The sequence below is a fragment of the Triturus cristatus genome, chromosome 7 (genome assembly GCF_964204655.1).
Source record: "Triturus cristatus chromosome 7, aTriCri1.1, whole genome shotgun sequence".
NCBI classification, from domain to species: domain Eukaryota; kingdom Metazoa; phylum Chordata; class Amphibia; order Caudata; family Salamandridae; genus Triturus; species Triturus cristatus.
Genome location: NC_140590.1, coordinates 79,879,167 through 79,899,701, shown reverse-complemented (window position 1 = coordinate 79,899,701; position 20,535 = coordinate 79,879,167). Strand labels below are relative to the sequence as shown.

Here is a 20,535-nt window from a genome sequence, read left to right as displayed (position 1 = left end):
ACTAATTACATGACTGACAGTGTTGTTTCAGTTCATAGTCTGTTACTCCAGTTCATAGTCTTTAAACTTGGATGGTCTCACCACCGCTCGCCAAACTCGGGTGCATCTTACCGGGGTAGCGTGTCCTTCTCGATGCCCTTCTGCGACAGGGCTTCCCCTTCTTCCTTCTAGGGTACCTTTTCCTTCTCTTCCTCCTTTCTCGCCCTCTTCCCGGGTCCTTTCTTCCATAGTTGGTCCTTCTCGTTCTTCCCCCTCGCTGTTATGATCTTCGAGCATACTCTCTTCATTCTCTCCATTCGGAGTTCCTGTTTCGTTCCTCGTGTCCTCTGGTGATGTCACTCCTTCCTTGTCCTCACGGGGCCACTGTAGGATTTTGTTGCATTTGGCCATGCGGTCTTGGGACCATACATTTCCATCACTGAGCAGCGCTGCTCGGTCATACACCTCTTCCACTCTTAGGGGTGGGGAGTATTTGCTGTGTCCCTTTCTCTTGAGAACTGCCAACTTTACTCTAACCCACTCCCTTTTTTCCAAAACTGTCTCTTTCACGTTTTTTCTGCGGTTGTACTGTTCTGTATATATCTTCTGTGCTTTCTCCAGGTTGTGTTGCACCACTGCTGGAGACCATTTGCTTGTGATTGTCTTCTCTTTCCACGCGACATTGTCTTTGGTGAAGGGTTGCCTTCCACGTAAAATTTGAAACGGGCTGTACCCCGTGCTAGTGGGGGTGATGCGGTATGCCCATACTGTGCTTTGTACCTCCTTTTCCCAGTCTTTGCCCCTGGAGATGGCTGCCTGTATGGAGCCCATTATCACTCTGTTGAACCTTTCTACTTGGCCGTTGCTGGCAGGGTGATATACCGACGTATGTTTGAGTCGGATGCCATTTCTTTCTGCAAATCGGGTCCATTTGTCCGAAGTAAATTGGGGTCCGTTGTCGCTAATTATAGCTCTTGGGATGCCTTCCCTGAGGAATACCGTTGTGATGAATCGAATTATTGTCTCAGTGTCCATTTCTTCTTGAATGTGTACCTCTGGCCACTTTGAGAATTTGTCCACTATCACACATATGTACTTGGGAATACCCTGGTTGTCAAGTACCGGCCCCAAGATGTCCACTGCCACTTCTTCCCAGGGATTACTGGGGTTCGTGAACCTTCCTAGAGCAGGTCTCATGGGTTTCAGGATTTTGTCAGCTCCTTGGCACTGCACACAGTCTCTGACATGTCTCTCCACCTGTAGATCCATGCCTGGCCACCAATACGTTTGTTTGGTTCTTGCTTTAGTCTTCACGATTCCCAGGTGCCCCTCATGTATTATAGTCAAAAGATATGGTATTATATTCGCTGGTGGTACTACTCGGTTTCCTCGGTATACAAACACTCCATCATTTCCCACCGACAACTCGTCCCTGCCCTCGTAGAATTGCCGAATTTGGGGCTTCTGTTGTTTCCTATCGGGCCACCCTCGCACTATGCATTTCTTGATTTCTTCCAGATCTCTATCTGCTCCATACGCGTCCTTCCATTCTCTCCTGCTTATTGCCCGTTCCGGATCATCAGTCAATGCTACCATCTCATCATCTTCTTCTGTGCCAGTGGTGGCACTTTCCATTGCTGACGCCCTGCTGAGATAATCTGCTATCTTGTTTCTTGAGCCTGGTATATATTCCACATCATAGCGATATTCCAAGAGTTTCAGTGTCATCTTCGCTATGCGGGGAGTCGCGCCGGCATGACCGCTAGACGTTAGTACCTTCGCTAGTGGTTTGTGGTCCGTTTTCAGCAGGAATCGCGTGCCCCACAGGAACTGGCGATACTTCCCCATGGCCCATACTGCAGCCAACATCTCTTTCTCAATCACGCTGAACTTTTGTTCTGAATTCGTTAGTGACCTGGACGCAAAGCTGATCGTCTCCTTCTTGCCGTCTTGTCTCTCTTGCATGAGCACTGCTCCCAACCCCTTTTCGCTGGCGTCTGTCATCAATATCGATTTGCCTAGGGGATCGTACCCTTGTAACGGGATAGCCTGGCTGATTTCTCGTTTGACTGTGTCAACTCTTCTTGCGTGTCTTCCGTCCATGCGAAAGCTGTTTTCTCCCTCGTGAACTGCCTCATGTGGTGCGTTTTCGTGGCAAAGTGTTGGACGAACTTACTGTAGTATTCCGCCATCCCTAGGAAGGATCTTACTTCTTCCTTGGTGGCGGGCGGAGAAGCATCGCAGATGGCTGTCACGTTCCCTTTTTTTGGTGTTATTCCATTCTCTCCGATTTCGTGCCCTAGGTATGTGACTGATGACATGCCGAAATGGCACTTCTCCCACTCTGCTGTTAGTCCGTTATCCTCCAGGATCCTAAGTACCACCTCCAGCTTCTCGTCGTGGTCTTCTTGTTCCTTCCCCATCACTAGGATATCGTCTTGAAAGTATTGTACTCCCTCTATGTCCCTGAACAGGTGGGCCATTAGCTTTTGGAAGACTGCCGCTGCCGATGCCAGACAGAAGGGCATACGGCAGAACTGATAGCACCCGAATGGAGTTATGAATGACGTCAGTTTCTTGCTCGTGTGGTGCAGGACTACCTGGTGGTACGCCGACTTTAGATCGATGGTGGAGAACCATTTCACTCCTTTTGTTCGTGCCAGCATTTCCTCTATGCGTGGTAGCGGGAACTTCTCCACCACAATACACTTGTTGAGTTCTCTGAGGTCCACACATAAGCGCACCTTGCCTGACGGTTTCATGGCCACCATTAATGGTGCCAACCATTCCGCGCTATCGATGGGTTCAATAATCCCTTCTTTCTCCAGTTGGTGTAGCTCCTGTTGCACTGCCTCTCTCACTGTGATCAGTATGTTCCTCACTTTGTGTGTGACCGGTCGGACGTTCTCCTTGAGCACGATTTTGTGGGTACATTTTTCCAATTTCCCTATCTTGTCCCCAAATATTTTCGGGTGTTCGCTTCGCAGTCCCGCTGCCTTGGACCATTTTGCTTCCAACGTCACCAACACTTGGGTGTCTCCTCCAGGGTTCAGTTGTATTCCCAATTCTCCTTGGTCCATCCAGCCTAGGACCGAGGGTCCTTTCTCTGCAATGTAAAATTTGCACTGGGCCCTGCGTTTTTTGAACTGGAAGAGCAGTCTTCTAAATCCCACCATTGGGATAGGTTCCCCTGTGTAGGTGACCGGTCGTATGTCGGGCGGTTCCAGATGTGGGCCTACTTTCGGTTCAAATTTCGCATCCCACACTGACCTTTGGACAATCGTGTAGGGGGACCCGGAATCCGCTACTATGGTGATCTCCACTCCTCCAATGTGGATATCGCACTGGGGTTTGCGAGACCTTCTGCCGTCAATACCTAGTACTTGGTCTTCCACGCAAAGGACTCTTAACCCTCTTCTTCCTCTCCTAGGTCTTGTGCCATGTATTTCACTGCGCGCTGTTTCCACTTCCTGCGACACACCTTCTCGTAGTGGCCGACCAGGCCGCAGAACGCGCACTTTACTCTGAAGGCGGGACATCGTTTGTGTGCCGCGTGGTTTGGGCTCCCACACCTGTAGCACTTCGACGTTCCTTCTTTGTCTTGTTTCTACGTTTGTCCCGGTTTTCCTTTCCCCTTGTATGTTCCCTTGTTTTCTCCTGGCGCCGGTTTTCCTCTTCCATATTGGTCGGCGTCCTCCACCTTGTTTATCGTGGGTTTCGGGGTCTGGTCTCTCTTCACTGCGTCTGCGCAGCGCTTGGTCAGTTCTGCCCTTTTCACGATGGCTATCACGTCTTTTAGCGTAGCATCTCCACTTGCCCACAATTTATCCTGCACCGTCTTACTTGTTGTGTGCATTACTATTTGGTCCTTTATAAATTCGTCGTGTAGAGCTCCGAATTTACACGTTATCGCCAGCTTCCTTAGTGCCGCAACGTAGTCGTCTATCGTTTCCCCCGCTTCTTGCTTCCTCTGCTGGAAATTGTAGCGGTCGATAGATGTGCAGACTGCGGGCGATAGTGGTTGTCTAAGTCTTCAATGGCGTGTTTGAACACGCCACCGTCCGCTGCTGGACGGGTGACCGGTGTTAAGTTTTGGAATACTCATATGCCCTCTGGTCCCAGATTATGTAAGAGTATCCTCTTTCTCCGACTGCTGGAGAACGCCTCTTCATTCTCGTCTTCCAGTGCTTCGAGGTAATTTTTGAAGTATTCTCTCCAGTCCTCCCATTTCATTTGAGGTTCCCCTCGTCTTGGTAGAAACGGGACCGGCGTCGTTAGTGCTGACGCCTGTGCGCACATCTTGGCTTCCGCCTGTTTTCTGGGACTACCTGGCGCTTCCGTCCCTTCTCCCCTTCTTTGGGTCGTCTGGGCCTCTTCAGTACCTTCTGCGCCCTTCCTCCATGATTCCGCCAGGGCCTCTTCTATATCTCGCCCTGGGTTGCCTACCACACTTCCTTGCAGCTGGTCGGCACTCTTGCTTTTCTCGTGCCTCCCTCTGGCTCCCGTCTGCCACTGCCGCGCTCTCTCGGTGTCCTGGGGTCTGTCCTGTGACCCCCTGGTGTACCTGCCCCTGTAGGACGTCATCTCCTCTGGCTCTCCTGCTGGTGGGGGCTTCCCCTCCCCTGGGTGTCCTTCAGGGTCCTCTGCGTCCCAGCCTCGTCGCCATTGTAAAGATGTAGGTTTCCCCCCAGTGAAGGACAGGAGCCAAAGTAGTAATCTAACCTTTCTTTATTGGTTAGGTACTTGTAACACCTAAGAGCGCCGGGCATAAGCCTCCGATCGCTGTAATATTGCCTCGCGCGTCTCGCGCTATTCGCGCATCCGCAGTAGCGTCCAAAATGGCCTCCACGCGCATTTGCGTGCTTACGTAGTGCGCGATCTACTAGACCGCAACACTACAGTGCCTGCTGACGTTGGGTCAGAGAGTGCCTAGTGACGATCAGTCAGAGGGTGCCTGGTGACATTCGGTCAGAGAGTGCCTGGTGACGATCAGTCAGAGGGTGGCTGGTGACATTCGGTCAGAGAGTACCTGGTGACGATCAGTCAGAGGTGCCTGGTGACATTCGGTCTGTCTATACTGTATACAATTTAAGTAAACGCACAGAAGAATTCGGCCCCTGGTGTAGGTTTGGAAACAAAATTTGCATTCAGAGTCACCGGTCTAGTTAGTATTCAGGGCCTCACCATACTTGTGATATTCGGTCCACACTTCCTTCACTTTGGCATTTCACACGTCATCAGAGGTGTCATCAGTCATGTTATTTGAGCTCACTCTATATCCCAGGCTCTTCCTCCAAGAGGAAGCTTCGACTGCTGTGGAAATATGGATTTTTCTGGTCAGTTATGTCCCCTATCTTGGACCCCAACGGTTCTATGTGCATGTTACAAGTACATGTATGTTCCCTCCAGTTCCTGTTATGAACACGCAAATACATGTGCGTCCACCGTTAACATGTCCTCTGTTGATCCGCCATGAATGGGCCGGATATTCCATTCCTAAGTACGAAAGGCCACCGCCTTTATATGGTTCACTTATGCCATTTTACAGTCCAGGCAAGTAGGCCCTGATTCTGTCATCAAACTCTTCTTGCCTTCTGCCTCTGAAAGCTCCAGTCTGAGCCTGCATCTGTGACCATGAACTTTGTCTCATTCCCTGCGCGGCTCACGAAGCCTGACATCAGCTTGCTGCCTGCCAAGAACTGTATTTCACCTTCGAAAATTATCTGCTCCGCTCCCTGCCCAATGCATTCCTGTCTAGTAGCTTAAGTAAACATTCTGCCAGTTACCGAGCAAAGGCCCGGTTTCTCTGTCTTCATGCAAGTAATTCATAGCCCTATTACTATGGAAGATTCCGCCCTCGCATCTAGTATAGACACTTAGACGCTTGTACACGCACTAACAGTCAGTATAGTCAGTATAGAATAAGATTCTACTCGAAGAGACCTCTCTTTTGGATAACTAGTTCTTTAAACATAGGATGTTAGATATGATTTGGGATTAGGTTGACTTGACCCTCCAGACTTCTGTCGCCACATGTAGAGCTAAATGTCAAGTCCCCTTCACCCCCTAGTTGCACGTCAATTACACGTCATGCTGCTGCGCGCGCATATCTGTCACCACTATCAATTGTTACGCCTCTTGTATTTGCCTCACTGTAATGCCTATTGTATAAAAGTAAGTGATTGTTAATAATGTATGTACTTCACTTCCTGAACCTTCGTGGTGATGGAACCTGGAGCAACCGATTATAATCGACCACTGGAATAAAGCCCATTCAGAACCTCTAATACCACGGATTCTGCCTCTTATTTACTGAGCTATTTTATTATGTTTCTGTATCAAATTAAGTCCCGGTAATTAAATTATTTACCACATGAATGGCGCCCGAACAGGGACACTTTCTCATCTCACGCGCCGGCGGTGCGTTGCAGGCCCGGTCTCCTGCCACAGCTGGACGGACAACAACGCGTACCAGCAGGATTTCCTGTATCTCCCTCCGGTCAAGCGGGGGCGACTGAGGCTGCGATCAACACCCAGACGAGGCGGTGAGAAGTGCGAAGTATCCCGACCAGAGCCTAGCTGAGAGAGCAAGATCCGAGGTATACAGAGGCCCACCAGTTTTCCGAAGCCCCAAGTCGAGTCCAGTGTCCGAAGTGTTCGAGTCGAGTCCAGTCCGGTTCAAGTTCAGTCCAGTTTCCGAGGCCTTCCGTTCCGAGCTACCCGGTGAGTACCATTACTGGGGAGGCGTTCTGGCGTGCACATAAGTTGTGCCGGTCCAGACGGGTTTGGGTACACAAATCCGGTCTGCACTGTTTCAGCAGTGTATCTGTACTGTTTAGCAGTATCTAGTATATCAAGTATATAAATTCAGAATAATTCAGTTCAAGTCGAGTATTATGTTTAGTGATTAAGTTTTTCTTAGATCGTCATCATCATCGTTGCTCAGTTAAATGTTAAATGTTAAATGTTTTAATAACGTTCTGCATATTGTGGTGTGAATGACTGTTCATTATTGTGTTTAATGTATTAAGTTTGTTCAAAATCAGGTATCAGATCAATTTTCAATATGCCGCTCTTTTCGAAATTAAGACAGATCACAACAAGAAAAGGGGTACTCGAAGAAGCCGTTCCTATTCCTCCTAAGGACACTCCAGGGCACTTCATGTATCATAAACATGGCTTAGACGCTATATTATTTCTTGATTTATGGGTAGACTACACTAAGGAATTACCAGAAAGTCAGAGGTGGCCCGCGGCTGGGACCTGGGATGCAGAGTGCATCGTGAAAGTAGAGGAAGAATTATGGAAAAAGAAAGCTAGACAATCACAGAAAGACGCCATTGAATTATGGCGTAAAGAATCGTATAGACGTACAGAAAAAGCACGTAGACAGGAAGAGAAGAGTAAAGAGAATTCAAATGAAGTCCGAGAAAATCTATTAATTGAAGAAGGTGCACGAGTGAAATCAGAACAAGTAGACAGACAAAGAAATGCCCTTATGAATGGTATGTATCCCCTTCTGGCTGAAGGATTACCTAAGGCTACTCCAGGGATACCAAAAGACTTGCCAACCCCATTATTTCCAATAAAGGTACATCCTAAGGGGCATCCTAGAACCGCAGAAGATGTCTTTCTTTCCTCATATTTAGATGACGCAGCTCCCGAGTATGCTAATCCCGCCCCACATAGACCGCCTGCCAGGGAGGTTCAACGCCAAGATCCAGTACCCGTATCCCTACAGCAACAAGTTCTGACACAAGTTCCGGCAAGCACATCTGTTTCTGCATCTGTTCCTACAGCTACTTCTATAGCTGTATCCACACCTATAGTTGCTGTATCACGTTCAACGAATCCTTTCACACCCGATACCCCAGACGGGGCTACCGGAGGTGCTACCAATATCTTTTCTACGCCACCTAGAATAAATAAACTTACTTTTCAAGAGTCAGCACATTCACGTACCCCCAAACTCATAAATGCCCGTACGCTTAAGGAACTTCTTATAGATTGTAGATATGACCCTGTGCCCGGAAAAGAGGACGAAATGACCCTAGCATCATTACGTATCAGACGAGCCGCGGTGTATTTAGGGAAGTTACCAGGAATGACTGCGCATCTAGATAATATATACCATTTTGTCCAAACAGGGCGAGATTCTGAATGTATTAACAGAGCTATGGAATACCAGAAAGTGGAAATACAGGGGGAACTGTTACGTTTCCTCATAAATTGTGTGATCAGAAATCAAGACCGACCGGGGGTAGACCCGGAAGCAATGCAAATTCTTACCAGATGGAGCCAGAATATATCAGAAGGGAGACATGATAAGCAAAACTGTATAGTAGCCATGTGCCGAAAGATCCGTAAAGAAATAGAACGCCTACACGAAGAAAGATTAGCGGTAGACCAGTTCGAGCAAAGCGAGGAAGAAGGATCAGGACTGCCCACAGGACAGCCAGAAACTATAGCCTATGTAGGTAGAGGAAGATCTTGTAATAATACTAAATGTCTTACTGACACAATACGTCCGATATGTCTAGAAAATAACAGGAATTTTCAAACACCTAAAATAAATATGAGGTCCCCCGAGCATTCGTTCCAAGCCGCTGACAAATTACTGCGAGAACGAAGGGGTTATCATTTTCTTGATTCTATGGATGAACAAGAATTAGCTAGGTCAGCCGTTCATTGGATTGACAGTCCCGGAAAGTATGATGATGATACAGTAGCACACACATTTTTGAATCTCCCCCCAGATGAACAGCGTTTAGCTGGGATTTATATGATTCAACAACTTCTTATACTATATAAAAGCCAACATTCAGATCCTGGTCCCTTACCTGATATATTGACTGAATTACTCATGAATAGATGGAGAGGTTCAGGTACTAAGTTAATTAAAGAAATACTAGAATCAAGAAAGCAGTACATTCTTTTTATATTGCCAGAACATGTCTCACTGCCCATCAAGGAAAGAACCACGTATTACATGGACAGACAGAATCCCTTACGAGAAGTGCACACAATAAAGGGCGAGGACAATGAGTTTAAACGTGTATATGTATATACGCCCATATCGAAAATAGAATTGTTGGAAATGAAGAAAGTGGTACCCAGTCATGACAAAGACCCAGCGGGTTTCCACCGAGAAATTAAAGACATGTTACTCATGGGAGAGTATACCTATCCCGACATTATGACAATATTAAAGGTATTAATGCCTGCTGGCATTTATGAAAAACTCAAGGAAAAAGAGTGGGAGGTGGGAGACCAAAAGATAGATTGGACAGCATTAGAAAATGAAGAAAAGGCCCGAGGTCCAGGTTCGGGGCTTGGGGACAAAACTAAAGCACTACCAGGTTTACTAGTACAGGTACTGCCACGTTTATTAACCACGAAAAAGGAAGACTGGGGTGCAATTTCAGCCTGTAAACAAAAGCAAGATGAAGACACTAGTGATTTCTATGCACGATTTGAAAAATGTTTCGGTATAAATAGTGGCATAAAAGCAAGTAGCGAATCATACCCACATCTGTTTGTGACAAAATTAGTTGAAAATTCCTTGCCCCAAGTGAAGAATAGAGTATTAAAATTCGAGAGTACCTGGCAAGGTAACACTCCATCACAAATGTTACAAATGTTACAGTATCATCACAATAGAATTAGAGAGGAACAAGATCATGAACAAAGACGCATGAAAGACACGAAAATGAAAATGCTAGTCTCCCAGACAGTTCCAGCTGAAGGACATAAAAAGGGTACGACACATTCTGGCGATTTAGCAGGACCTGTAAAAGGGACATGCAACTATTGTAAACAACTAGGTCATCATGTACACGATTGTCCAGTGCTAAAGCGAAATATCGCCACGGGTATTACAAAAGAAAGACCACGGCCACTTAGACAGGATCAGAATGAACAAGGAGCCTTGCAGCATGCACAGTCCATGCCAGCTCCACAACAGACTATACAGTTTGTGCCAGCTGCACCAGCGCTGCCTGTTGCTGCCACGCAAACCACGACACGACAACTGTACCAGACCACACAGTATGACTATCCTGATTATCAACGATATGCATGAACCAGCCTAGAGAGGGAAGTTGACTTACCCCTTATCGAGATCCCTGTAGATCAAGAAGGACCTTATGTACATAGTAAATTATTAGGCCAAGACAGAAAATTTTTACTCGATACAGGGGCAAGTCGAACAACTATAAAACGTAGTGAAGTTCCAGGGGCACCCCTCTCAGGCTCGCAGAATATTTCCCTTGGTTTTTCAGGAAAACCTATTGTTAATGAAGTGTCACAACCTCTTCCACTTACGATAGGACCTTTGACCCGAACTACAGATTTATTGCTTACTAAATCATGTCCAGAAAACCTGTTAGGAATAAAGACATTGAAAGCTCTAGGAGCTATAATATGTTGTTCTCCGGAAGGAGTAAGATTGTTTTTACGTGATTTTAAAGGTCATTATGTGTCTAGAGACATGGATCCCCGATTGCAGACTTTACCTACACATCTATGGGCACAAGGCCCTACTGATGTTGGTTGCATGAATATTACACCATATCGAGTTACACTAAAGGCAGGAGTGGTACTACCACGAATGCGACAATACAAGTTACCACCAGATGCTGTAGTGGCTTTACTACAAATCATTGACGAGCTCATTGCCCAAGGAGTGGTTGTAGAAACAGACTCCAATGTATGTAATTCACCGATAATTCCGATTCTCAAACGAACAGATCCGAAGGCCCCGCCAGTATATCGATTGGTTATTGATCTGCGCGAATTAAACAAGTGTATTGTGCCACAATTCCCTGTGGTCCCCGATATCTCATCATTACTGACAGCTATTGATTCCGAAGCAACATTCTTTACTGTAATTGATCTCAAAAATGCCTTTTTCAGCGTCCCAATAGATCCGGAAAGCCAATATTTGTTCGGATTTAGTTTAAATGGACGTAGCTTCAAATTCTCACGCGCACCTCAAGGATTTACAGAAAGCCCCAGCATCTATAGCCAAGCACTGAAACGAGAACTCGACAGTATCCACATGCCAGTTAACACTGCCTTGCTTCAATATGTCGATGATCTGCTGATCACCGCTAGAAGCGAACCCGAATGTGAGAAAGCATCACTGACAGTTTTACAATTTCTAGCCGAAAAGGGGCACAAGGTGTCCCCTTCTAAGCTGCAATTCTGTGTCCAGCGAGTTGTTTATCTTGGACACTCGCTGTCCAAGGAGGGAAGGCAGCTTACACCCGACCGCATTCAGTTAATAGCTAACATGCCAATACCCAAGACACAAAAGGAGGTACGGGCTTTCATAGGCCTCACTTCATATTGTAGGCAGTGGATCCCTCAGTATGCATTTCTAGCAAAACCACTCATTCAGTTGACAACACAGGAGGCAGCCACATCGACTGTTCTCCCTTGGACTCAGGAACATACACACGCTTTTGAAAGCTTAAATAAAGCTTTATGTCAAGCACCTGTTTTAGCAACACCATGTTACAGTAAACAGTTTACACTCTTTATTACAGAACGCGAAGGTACTGCCTTGTCAGTACTCACACAGGAACAAGCAGGAGCACACAAACCATGTGCTTATTTTTCTAGTACATTAGATCCCGTAGCTCAGGCTCTGCCTGCGTGCCTGAAATCAGTGGCAGCGACAGCTTTAGCAATCAGACAAAGCGATGCCATAGTGTTAGGACACCAATTGACAGTACAAGTACCACATGCAGTGGAGGTTCTTGTGAATCGAACGCAAACACAACATTTGACTATAGCAAGACTTACAGGGTATGAACTAACACTGTTTCAGCCACATATAGAAATCAGACGTTGTAACACATTGAATCCTGCCACACTTTTACCTGTGAATGGAACAGACCCACTAGCCCATGACTGTATTGAAGTTATTACAATCACGACGAAACCCAGACAAGATTTAACCGATGTCCCATTATCAGACCCAGACCTGACGTTGTATGTAGATGGTTCATGTATGAGAAAAGGTACAGGAGAACTAGTGGCCGCTTACGCAGTCACAACAGACACTGAAATCATTGAAACAAATTGCATAAATACCTTGTCCGCTCAAGCAGCAGAGCTCGTCGCTCTGACACAAGCCTGTATTCAAGCCACAAATAAGAAAGTCAACATATACACTGATTCACGTTATGCATTCGGAGTCGTACATGACTTCGGCGTGCTGTGGCAAGAGAGAGGTTATTTAACTTCTCACGGTGCCCACATTCAGCACGGACCCCTCATTCATGCTTTATTAGATGCAATACATCTACCCACTGCAATATCAATTATGAAATGTAAAGCTCATACGAAAGTTACTGATATCATTTCTCAAGGCAATGATTTAGCTGATAGAACAGCTAAACAGACTGCTCAAACTCAAACATCCGACATGACAAAGACAATAGTCCCGACGCCAACACATTGTATGACGGTTAAAGATCCTACTCTTGACGTAATTGACATACAGACACATGCTACACCAGACGAAATAAAGAAATGGACTGAATTAGGAGGGATCCAAACCGATCAAGGATGGATGATGAAGGAAAAGTCTGTGTGGTTCCTTCCTGATTCAATGGTCCAAGTTATAATTAACACTGTACATAGTCCTGCGCATCTAGGAGAAAAAGCTATGCTAGATAGCATTCAACACATTTGGTTTAATAAACATTTACGAGCTGCAGCCAAACAAAAAGTTCGTACCTGTCTGATCTGTTGCCAGTTCAACCCAGGAAAAAGCGTTCCCGTAGAACAGGGTGGATTTCATCCTCCTGATCATCCTTTTGAAGTCCTCCAGATGGATTATATCCAGATGGAACGATGTAGAGGATTCAAATATGTTCTCGTAGTTGTGTGTGCTCTTTCCCGTTGGACGGAGGCATACCCGGTTTCAGATTACACTGCCCCGACTACTGCCAAACAGTTGGTTCGAGAATTCTTCCCACGATACGGTTTACCACGTGTTGTTCATTCAGATAACGGCCAGCCGTTCTCATCCGAATTAATGAAACACGTTTCACTTTTGTTAGGCTATCAGTGGAAATTCCACTGTGTCCGACACCCCGAAGCAGCAGGTCTCGTAGAAAGACATAATCTGACTCTGAAAATAAGATTATCCAAAATATGCAGAGAAAAAGGTGTCGACTGGGTAGTAGCATTACCAGTTGCACTCTTTTACACAAGAATGGTAGCACACTCTCGAACAGGGCTATCCCCGTATGAAGTGATCTTCGGCAGACCACCAAATATGTGGGGGACGCCTATACCACGCAAAATAACTGATATTGACTGTAACATGCTGACAGATTACTTGGCTTCCTTGATGTCTGCACTACAATCTTGTCGTTCACAGGTAGCTGCAGCTTTTCCTGACAACACTGAGGTGAAACCCCATGACGTGGTTCCGGGAGACTTAGTCCTCGTGAGGAACTTTGATCGAAAGACGCAGCTGGAACCTAGGTGGAGGTCACCTCAGCTGGTGTTGCTCACAACAAGAACAGCCGTGAAGATCGAAGGCAGAAAAGGATGGATTCATTCAAGTCATATCAAGAAATTTCATGGACTGAAATCAGATGTGAATAGCACACCTTGTGTGTCTTCACCCATTGACTCAAAACTTCCTTTTGTGGAAAAAAGTGACTCCGAACTTTATAAATTAAAGCTCAGGCCCAATCAGTCGAGCAATTTGATTGTTTAAGTCCTCTCCAAGGTGAAGCGGTTGAATTGTCTCTGACATGTATCCCTTGGACCTGAATAGAGAAAGCACCCGAAAAATGTTGAAACGACAGGCGTACTGTAAATCACTGCGTAGTCATTGCATAGTGACGTTATTAATTTTGTTTTTCTCAAGTCTTTTAATAATTACTGCAAGTATATTGTTGCACATATATTATCCTATTTCTAGACATGTTTACAATGTTACTGCTGAACATTCTTTTAGTGAATTACCTCCGCTTGAGTTGTCTTATAGATTTGCACTGCGCAATAACACGTTTATTAGTATGTTGCATCATTCCCATCAGGTTAGCAATGCTACAAATTGTTGGATATGTGGCCGACTCCCTCCCTATCAGAATTATAAAGGAATTCTACCTCTCTTTCCATACCCGTTCACACACAACGGCTCCTGTGGAGCATGGTTTAGTTTAATTAATTCTCTAGATTCGAATTCTGCAGTTTATCAAGATAACTGGGTATGGGGAAATTTGAACTTAGTTTTGCTTAAAGTCTGCCACCCTAACAAGGAGGGACTTCCCCAGAGAACAGGAACTGATCTAGAAAATGAAGTGTATGGATTAGGTAATTTTACGCTCAATCTTATGATCCTAAATGTCGAATCAGAAGCTACTTCAATTTTGCCCGCTATGTCAATATTTCCAGTAAAAGGTGAATTATGTATAAGAAAGAATGGTTCCATACACATGGGCCATAGTAAATGCACCACTGTAGTAGAATTTAGTGATCAAGGCAAGTCTACATTTAGAGCTTCCCGCCATTCCTATTTCATATGTGGTCAGACGGCATATGTACGTTTACCTCTAGATTGGGATGGTACTTGCTATATTGGATTCCTTTTGCCACCTGTTTTTCTAGCTCCTGCTGATTATCACAGAAATATTCATTTAATATATAATAGAGTAAGGAGAGATCTCCCGATAGTCGATTACACTGAAACAGCATGGGAAAAATACACAGATTTCAATAAAGGTCTCTTTCCCTATATAGGTACCGTTACTAATAGTAAGCTGATACGTAGATTAACTAGAACCCTTGAAGCAGTAGTGAACGAAACTATTTCCGCCTTAGGCAATTTAACAGAAGAGCAGTCTGCTATGCGGATTGTTGTGCTTCAAAATCGTCTTGTCCTTGACGTCATCCTGGCCGATAGGGGCGGAGCTTGTAGGGTCATCGGATCAAGCTGTTGTATTTTCATACCAGAAAATTCGCCATCTGTATATAAAGCCATAACTCGTCTTCATAAGATTGTAAGCCAGATACACCAGAATCCAAGCACCTGGACTTGGTCCGGTTGGTTTTGGAGTGTATTATCTACCTTTGGATGGAAGGTCCTATCTTTTCTAGGTATTGGCCTTCTCATACTATTCAGTTGCTGTCTATGCCTGCAATATGGACCAGCGATTTGTGGTCTGTGTGCCACATCGTGCATTCCACATCAAGATTTTCATTCAAGATCCCGGAAGAAGAAAGAAGAACAAATGATGCTATATGAACAGATCAATGGATTAATGAAGATTGATATCTCTTGACGGGCAAGTAGGGGACAAGGAGGGAATGTGGAAATATGGATTTTTCTGGTCAGGTGTGTCCCCTATCTTGGACCCCAACGGTTCTATGTGCATGTTACAAGTACATGTATGTTCCCTCCAGTTCCAGTTATGAACACGCAAATACATGTGCGTCCACCGTTAACATGTCCTCTGTTGATCCGCCATGAATGGGCCGGATATTCCATTCCTAAGTACGAAAGGCCACCGCCTTTATATGGTTCACTTATGCCATTTTACAGTCCAGGCAAGTAGGCCCTGATTCTGTCATCAAACTCTTCTTGCCTTCTGCCTCTGAAAGCTCCAGTCTGATCCTGCATCTGTGACCATGAACTTTGTCTCATTCCCTGCGCGGCTCACGAAGCCTGACATCAGCTTGCTGCCTGCCAAGAACTGTATTTCACCTTCGAAAATTATCTGCTCCGCTCCCTGCCCAATGCATTCCTGTCTAGTAGCTTAAGTAAACATTCTGCCAGTTACCGAGCAAAGGCCCGGTTTCTCTGTCTTCATGCAAGTAATTCATAGCCCTATTACTATGGAAGATTCCGCCCTCGCATCTAGTATAGACACTTAGACGCTTGTACACGCACTAACAGTCAGTATAGTCAGTATAGAATAAGATTCTACTCGAAGAGACCTCTCTTTTGGATAACTAGTTCTTTAAACATAGGATGTTAGATATGATTTGGGATTAGGTTGACTTGACCCTCCAGACTTCTGTCGCCACATGTAGAGCTAAATGTCAAGTCCCCTTCACCCCCTAGTTGCACGTCAATTACACGTCATGCTGCTGCGCGCGCATATCTGTCACCACTATCAATTGTTACGCCTCTTGTATTTGCCTCACTGTAATGCCTATTGTATAAAAGTAAGTGATTGTTAATAATGTATGTACTTCACTTCCTGAACCTTCGTGGTGATGGAACCTGGAGCAACCGATTATAATCGACCACTGGAATAAAGCCCATTCAGAACCTCTAATACCACGGATTCTGCCTCTAATTTACTGAGCTATTTTATTATGTTTCTGTATCAAATTAAGTCCCGGTAATTAAATTATTTACCACACTGCTCAGCCTCTCTACCGTTTGAAAATGAAGGGATAGAAATGAGGCCGTTTGCAGTGCGGTACACTGGCTACAGAGGCCAGAGAGCCCGTCTGACGCGTGCGGTGCAGAGGACGGGAAGGCCGTAAGAGAGCGGAGACTGAGGCCAGCTGCAAGGAGCTGTCCGCGAGCACTCTGAGCTCCGCAGTGCCCTGGTGGAGGGCTGTCTCCTGACGGACTCAGCGGCAAGATGTTCCCGGCCCAGTGCTCTGAGGTGCCGAGCCGGCCCCCATGCGCCCCCCTCTTCCCCTCCCTCCTCGTCTTTGAACGTTCGCCTGCATGTCCCAGACATGCGGGTGTTGTATATGTGTGGGACAGCATCTGTTTGTCAGTTTGTCTGGTTTGCTGTTTGTGTGTAGGTGTCGGCGCACCCGTGTGTCCGCTTCTGTCTGCATGTCTCTGTGTATTTGTGTGTAAGTTGATATGTGTTTCTTATTCCGTTCCCTCAACTCACTCTTCCCCCTCTTCCAATCATCAAACCCTCTCTGTTTTACAGCTGATAAAACTGTGTACACATGGTTTCGTTTCCGGTTTCAAAAGTGATTCCCTTGACAGTCTGACTAGCCGCAGCCACAAGGCGGTGGTCAGAATGTGCTTGTGGTAATATTGTAGTTTAACAGTCCAGACACGCAACATCTAAACTGCAGCACAACCCTCTTACTGTATTCTCTGCTCTAGCAATCTTTCCTTTTGTAACGGGAAGTGCACAACTTACAGAAAGCCCGACACTGCTGTCTTTCTTCCCTAAAACTGCTGTCATTTATCCCAAATAACATTCACTGCTGCTTTCATGGAAGAAACACTATTCGCTTGAGATTGATCAGATCTGAGAGCCGTGTTTTTTGTAATATTACCCGAGTCACCGAGCCATGATTCTAAAGGCTGAATATTTGTCCTAATTGTAGACTTTGCTGTGTCCATAGAAGGTGTGCACATTTTATGCTGGGATTTCGCATTGCATGGTAAAGTTTCTTATTTGTTCAGGTCCGGTATATTTCCAGGGTTAAAACTTTGTCATCGTGGTGTGCACAAACTTTAAGCGAAAAGAAGCACGTTTACTACCCATGTTTACCTAGTTTTACCAAGTTGGTCTGATTTTGGCTTGTAGTACTGGTGTCTGTAATATGGCAGACAATGTAAGGGCACGAAAATTGCAAAGATAAGCATCCCTTTGATATGGTTCTGCCCCCGTTACTTGCCGCTCCCCAACCCATGTTGCTTTTTACAGAGCTGCAACTAACTCAAATTCTGCCTTTTCTGACTCCCCAGATTGCCTACTGTTATGTTTTATTTTTGTGTAACTGTGTTTGTTTTACCTTTGCCTACACCTCTCAATACCAATAAAGTAATTTTTATGGGGTTGCATTGAAGCAGTTCACAACTCCATTCATTAGTACAAGGTTCCCCTCCAACTGAGCATGAATATCTAAAAAACTCTGCCGGTTTATGGGCACACTTTATATTGCTTTCCACTGCAAACAAAAAAAATAAGTAAAAAACAATGTCATTTACAAAGCCAATAGCTCCAAATGTCACCAATGCGAGACCTATTGCATTGCAAATGCTTGTTTTTAATTCTGCCAGCAGAGCGGCGGAATTTTGACTTATCAGTAATTTTGTGTTGCAAATGTAACAGGGAATGACCAAACTTCCCTCAATTCTGTCAGCGGAATTGAAAATTCTGCCCAGGCCTGCTTACTTGTCTATCTCACTTCTTAGCTCCTGATTCAACGGTGTTCCTCCCTATTCTTGTGTTGTTCCCGCACAAGTGCAGCTCATTCTCACATTGTTCTGGATGAGTTGGATTCTTCCACTGCACTTTTTTATTTAATATCAGCTCTCCGTGCGAGTGCAATTGCTGTCTTTCTCTCTGCCCTGTCCGACGCATGTTACCACCCAGGCTTGTAGGGTGGTATCTTCACCGTCCCTGTTCCACCCCCTTTTTTTTTTCAAAAGCGTCTCCATTGTTCTGCCTCCCCGGGCTTGCTTCAGGGCAGTAAGACTGGTGCAACTGCACCTGGTGCTCACTTCAGGGTGGGCACTGTGTTTCGAAATGACATGGGTTTAAAAGCACCTTCTTCAGAGTTCCTTGTATGTTTAATAGTTTTCAGGCAAGAGTAAAAATATCAAGATAACTGGGGATTAATGTTCCTGCTGGAGAAAGGAGTATTGTCTAGTGTGAGTTTTGACTCATCATAAAGTAGCGCAGGGGTTAATGTGCCTGCTGCATAGAACGTGTACAATGCATATCACAGAACTCTATTTATGTAGAACACTCAAGGGGCTACTGCTTTTGTCACTGAAATACTTTTGTTACTCGCAGTTCATGAGTTACAGTCCTAATCTAACCCAGTGACTCATGAACTGACATCAAAGAGCTGCATACAAACTGTGCGGTAAAGGGTACAACATTATGATTTTCCCCAGTCTTTCATTATCCTAAATTTGCTAAAAACACTTTATAATTTACTTATTAGTAAAATCAACCCCAACCACTGAGGTATGTTTTAAATCCCGAGTTTGTGCTTCTCCAGACCAAACACTAAAATATACTGCCTACTAGTATGGATAGCATGTGATTCCTATATCTTGTATTCCTCATTGTCTTATGTACCGTCCCCTATAGGCTAATTTACACACGTATGATTGACTCTGAATAAGTGTGTGATGGAAGGTGCTCTGGCACCCTACACTGGTTTGAGTAGTGCTATAAATCAAATGAAATGCATGTGAGAGAGGAGCTGTGTAGAGATGAGGTGCACTGTTGTAGGGTGGTAGTGAGGAAATTAGTGGAGAAGGAGGTCATAGGTGTGGCAAAAAAGATTGCTGCACCAGACGCCCCCCACACTAAAGTCAGCCGTGCCACCACCCCTTGTATTCACTGCTGGCTGGAATTTTCCAACCACCCCTCCCACCTTACCATCACACTCCCGACCATCCCCTTTGGGTCTTTTTATTCATGTATTGACATTTCCAAAATGCAGTTGTAAAGATGTTCCTCCTTAAATGCTCTTTTGCTTAAATTGAGTGGGTCTTATTTATGTGGCCTTGCGTCACTTTTACGCCACTGGTGCGTCACTTTTTGTGACGCACAGGCAGCGTAAAACATGTGCCATGTTGCGCCCTTTTTTGCGACACATCTAGGCAGAGGCGTCACTTTGTAAACCCTGCACCACAGTATACCTGCGCCAGGTATAATGTGTGCAGGGTGGGCGTCCCCCCGCAAAATGCCTCGTAGAAGTGGCGCAGTGAAATCCATGAGATTTCAGTGCGCCACTTCTAGGACGCCATTGCGTCAATATCTTACTCCTGCCTCGCAGCAGGCGTAAGACTGACGCAGGCCCTTTCACATGGGGCCTGCCCCATGTGAAAGGACACATTGCTTGCATTGCGACTGTTTTCGGACACATCCCAGCAATGCGTCACTTTTGCGCCAACAGATATGTCAGAAATACTGATGTATCTGTAACTCCTTGAGACATGATGCGTCATTCAGTAAATATGACGCATCCGTAATGTCGCAAGGAGGGCGCACTGAGAAGTGACTCATCGCTGTTTTCACGCAGCGATGCGCCACTTCTGATAAATAAGGCCCCGTTTGTTTTTTTATTTACCTCCTCAAGATGGGCGCCTGCCATTTTGGAATGGTGCATTAAATAAATAAAATAATGGTCATTCATATCTCATGACGTGCAAACCTGTGTCACAACGTCATGCACCCGTCATGACACATGCATCACGATATGTGGCGTCATGTTGGAGTGAGTTTCCGTAAGTAGGGAACTTACTCCAAGATTGCTGGATACACGTGCGCATGCGTCTTGATTGCGTGTGCTCCATCGCTAGTGTAAACAATCATTGCAAAACCAACAGCGTGACACTTGCTAACGGTTGCTAGCCAGGCTTGCCATATATCAATAGCATATATGTCATGTGTTATATGAGTCACACGCAACAATTATCACACGTGCAAATGATGATGTTAAAACAAGTGCTGTTTGATGTTTACAACAAATAATATATACAGAAAACAACTAAGCGGGCTAAATATTGTAATCACACTTTGCAAATAAACTGTGCCCGTAATATTGACGCTACATTTCCCCTCAGATTTCTGTCTT

The 20,535-nt window shown here is 45.4% G+C and overlaps 1 protein-coding gene across 1 annotated transcript in view; it reads left to right on the top strand.

Annotated features, from left to right (window-relative positions):
- Positions 1 to 20,535, top strand: part of LOC146808869 (phospholipase A2 inhibitor and Ly6/PLAUR domain-containing protein-like) — a 247,489-nt gene that overhangs the window by 149,955 nt on the left and 76,999 nt on the right. The gene's annotated exons all lie outside the window — the stretch shown is intronic.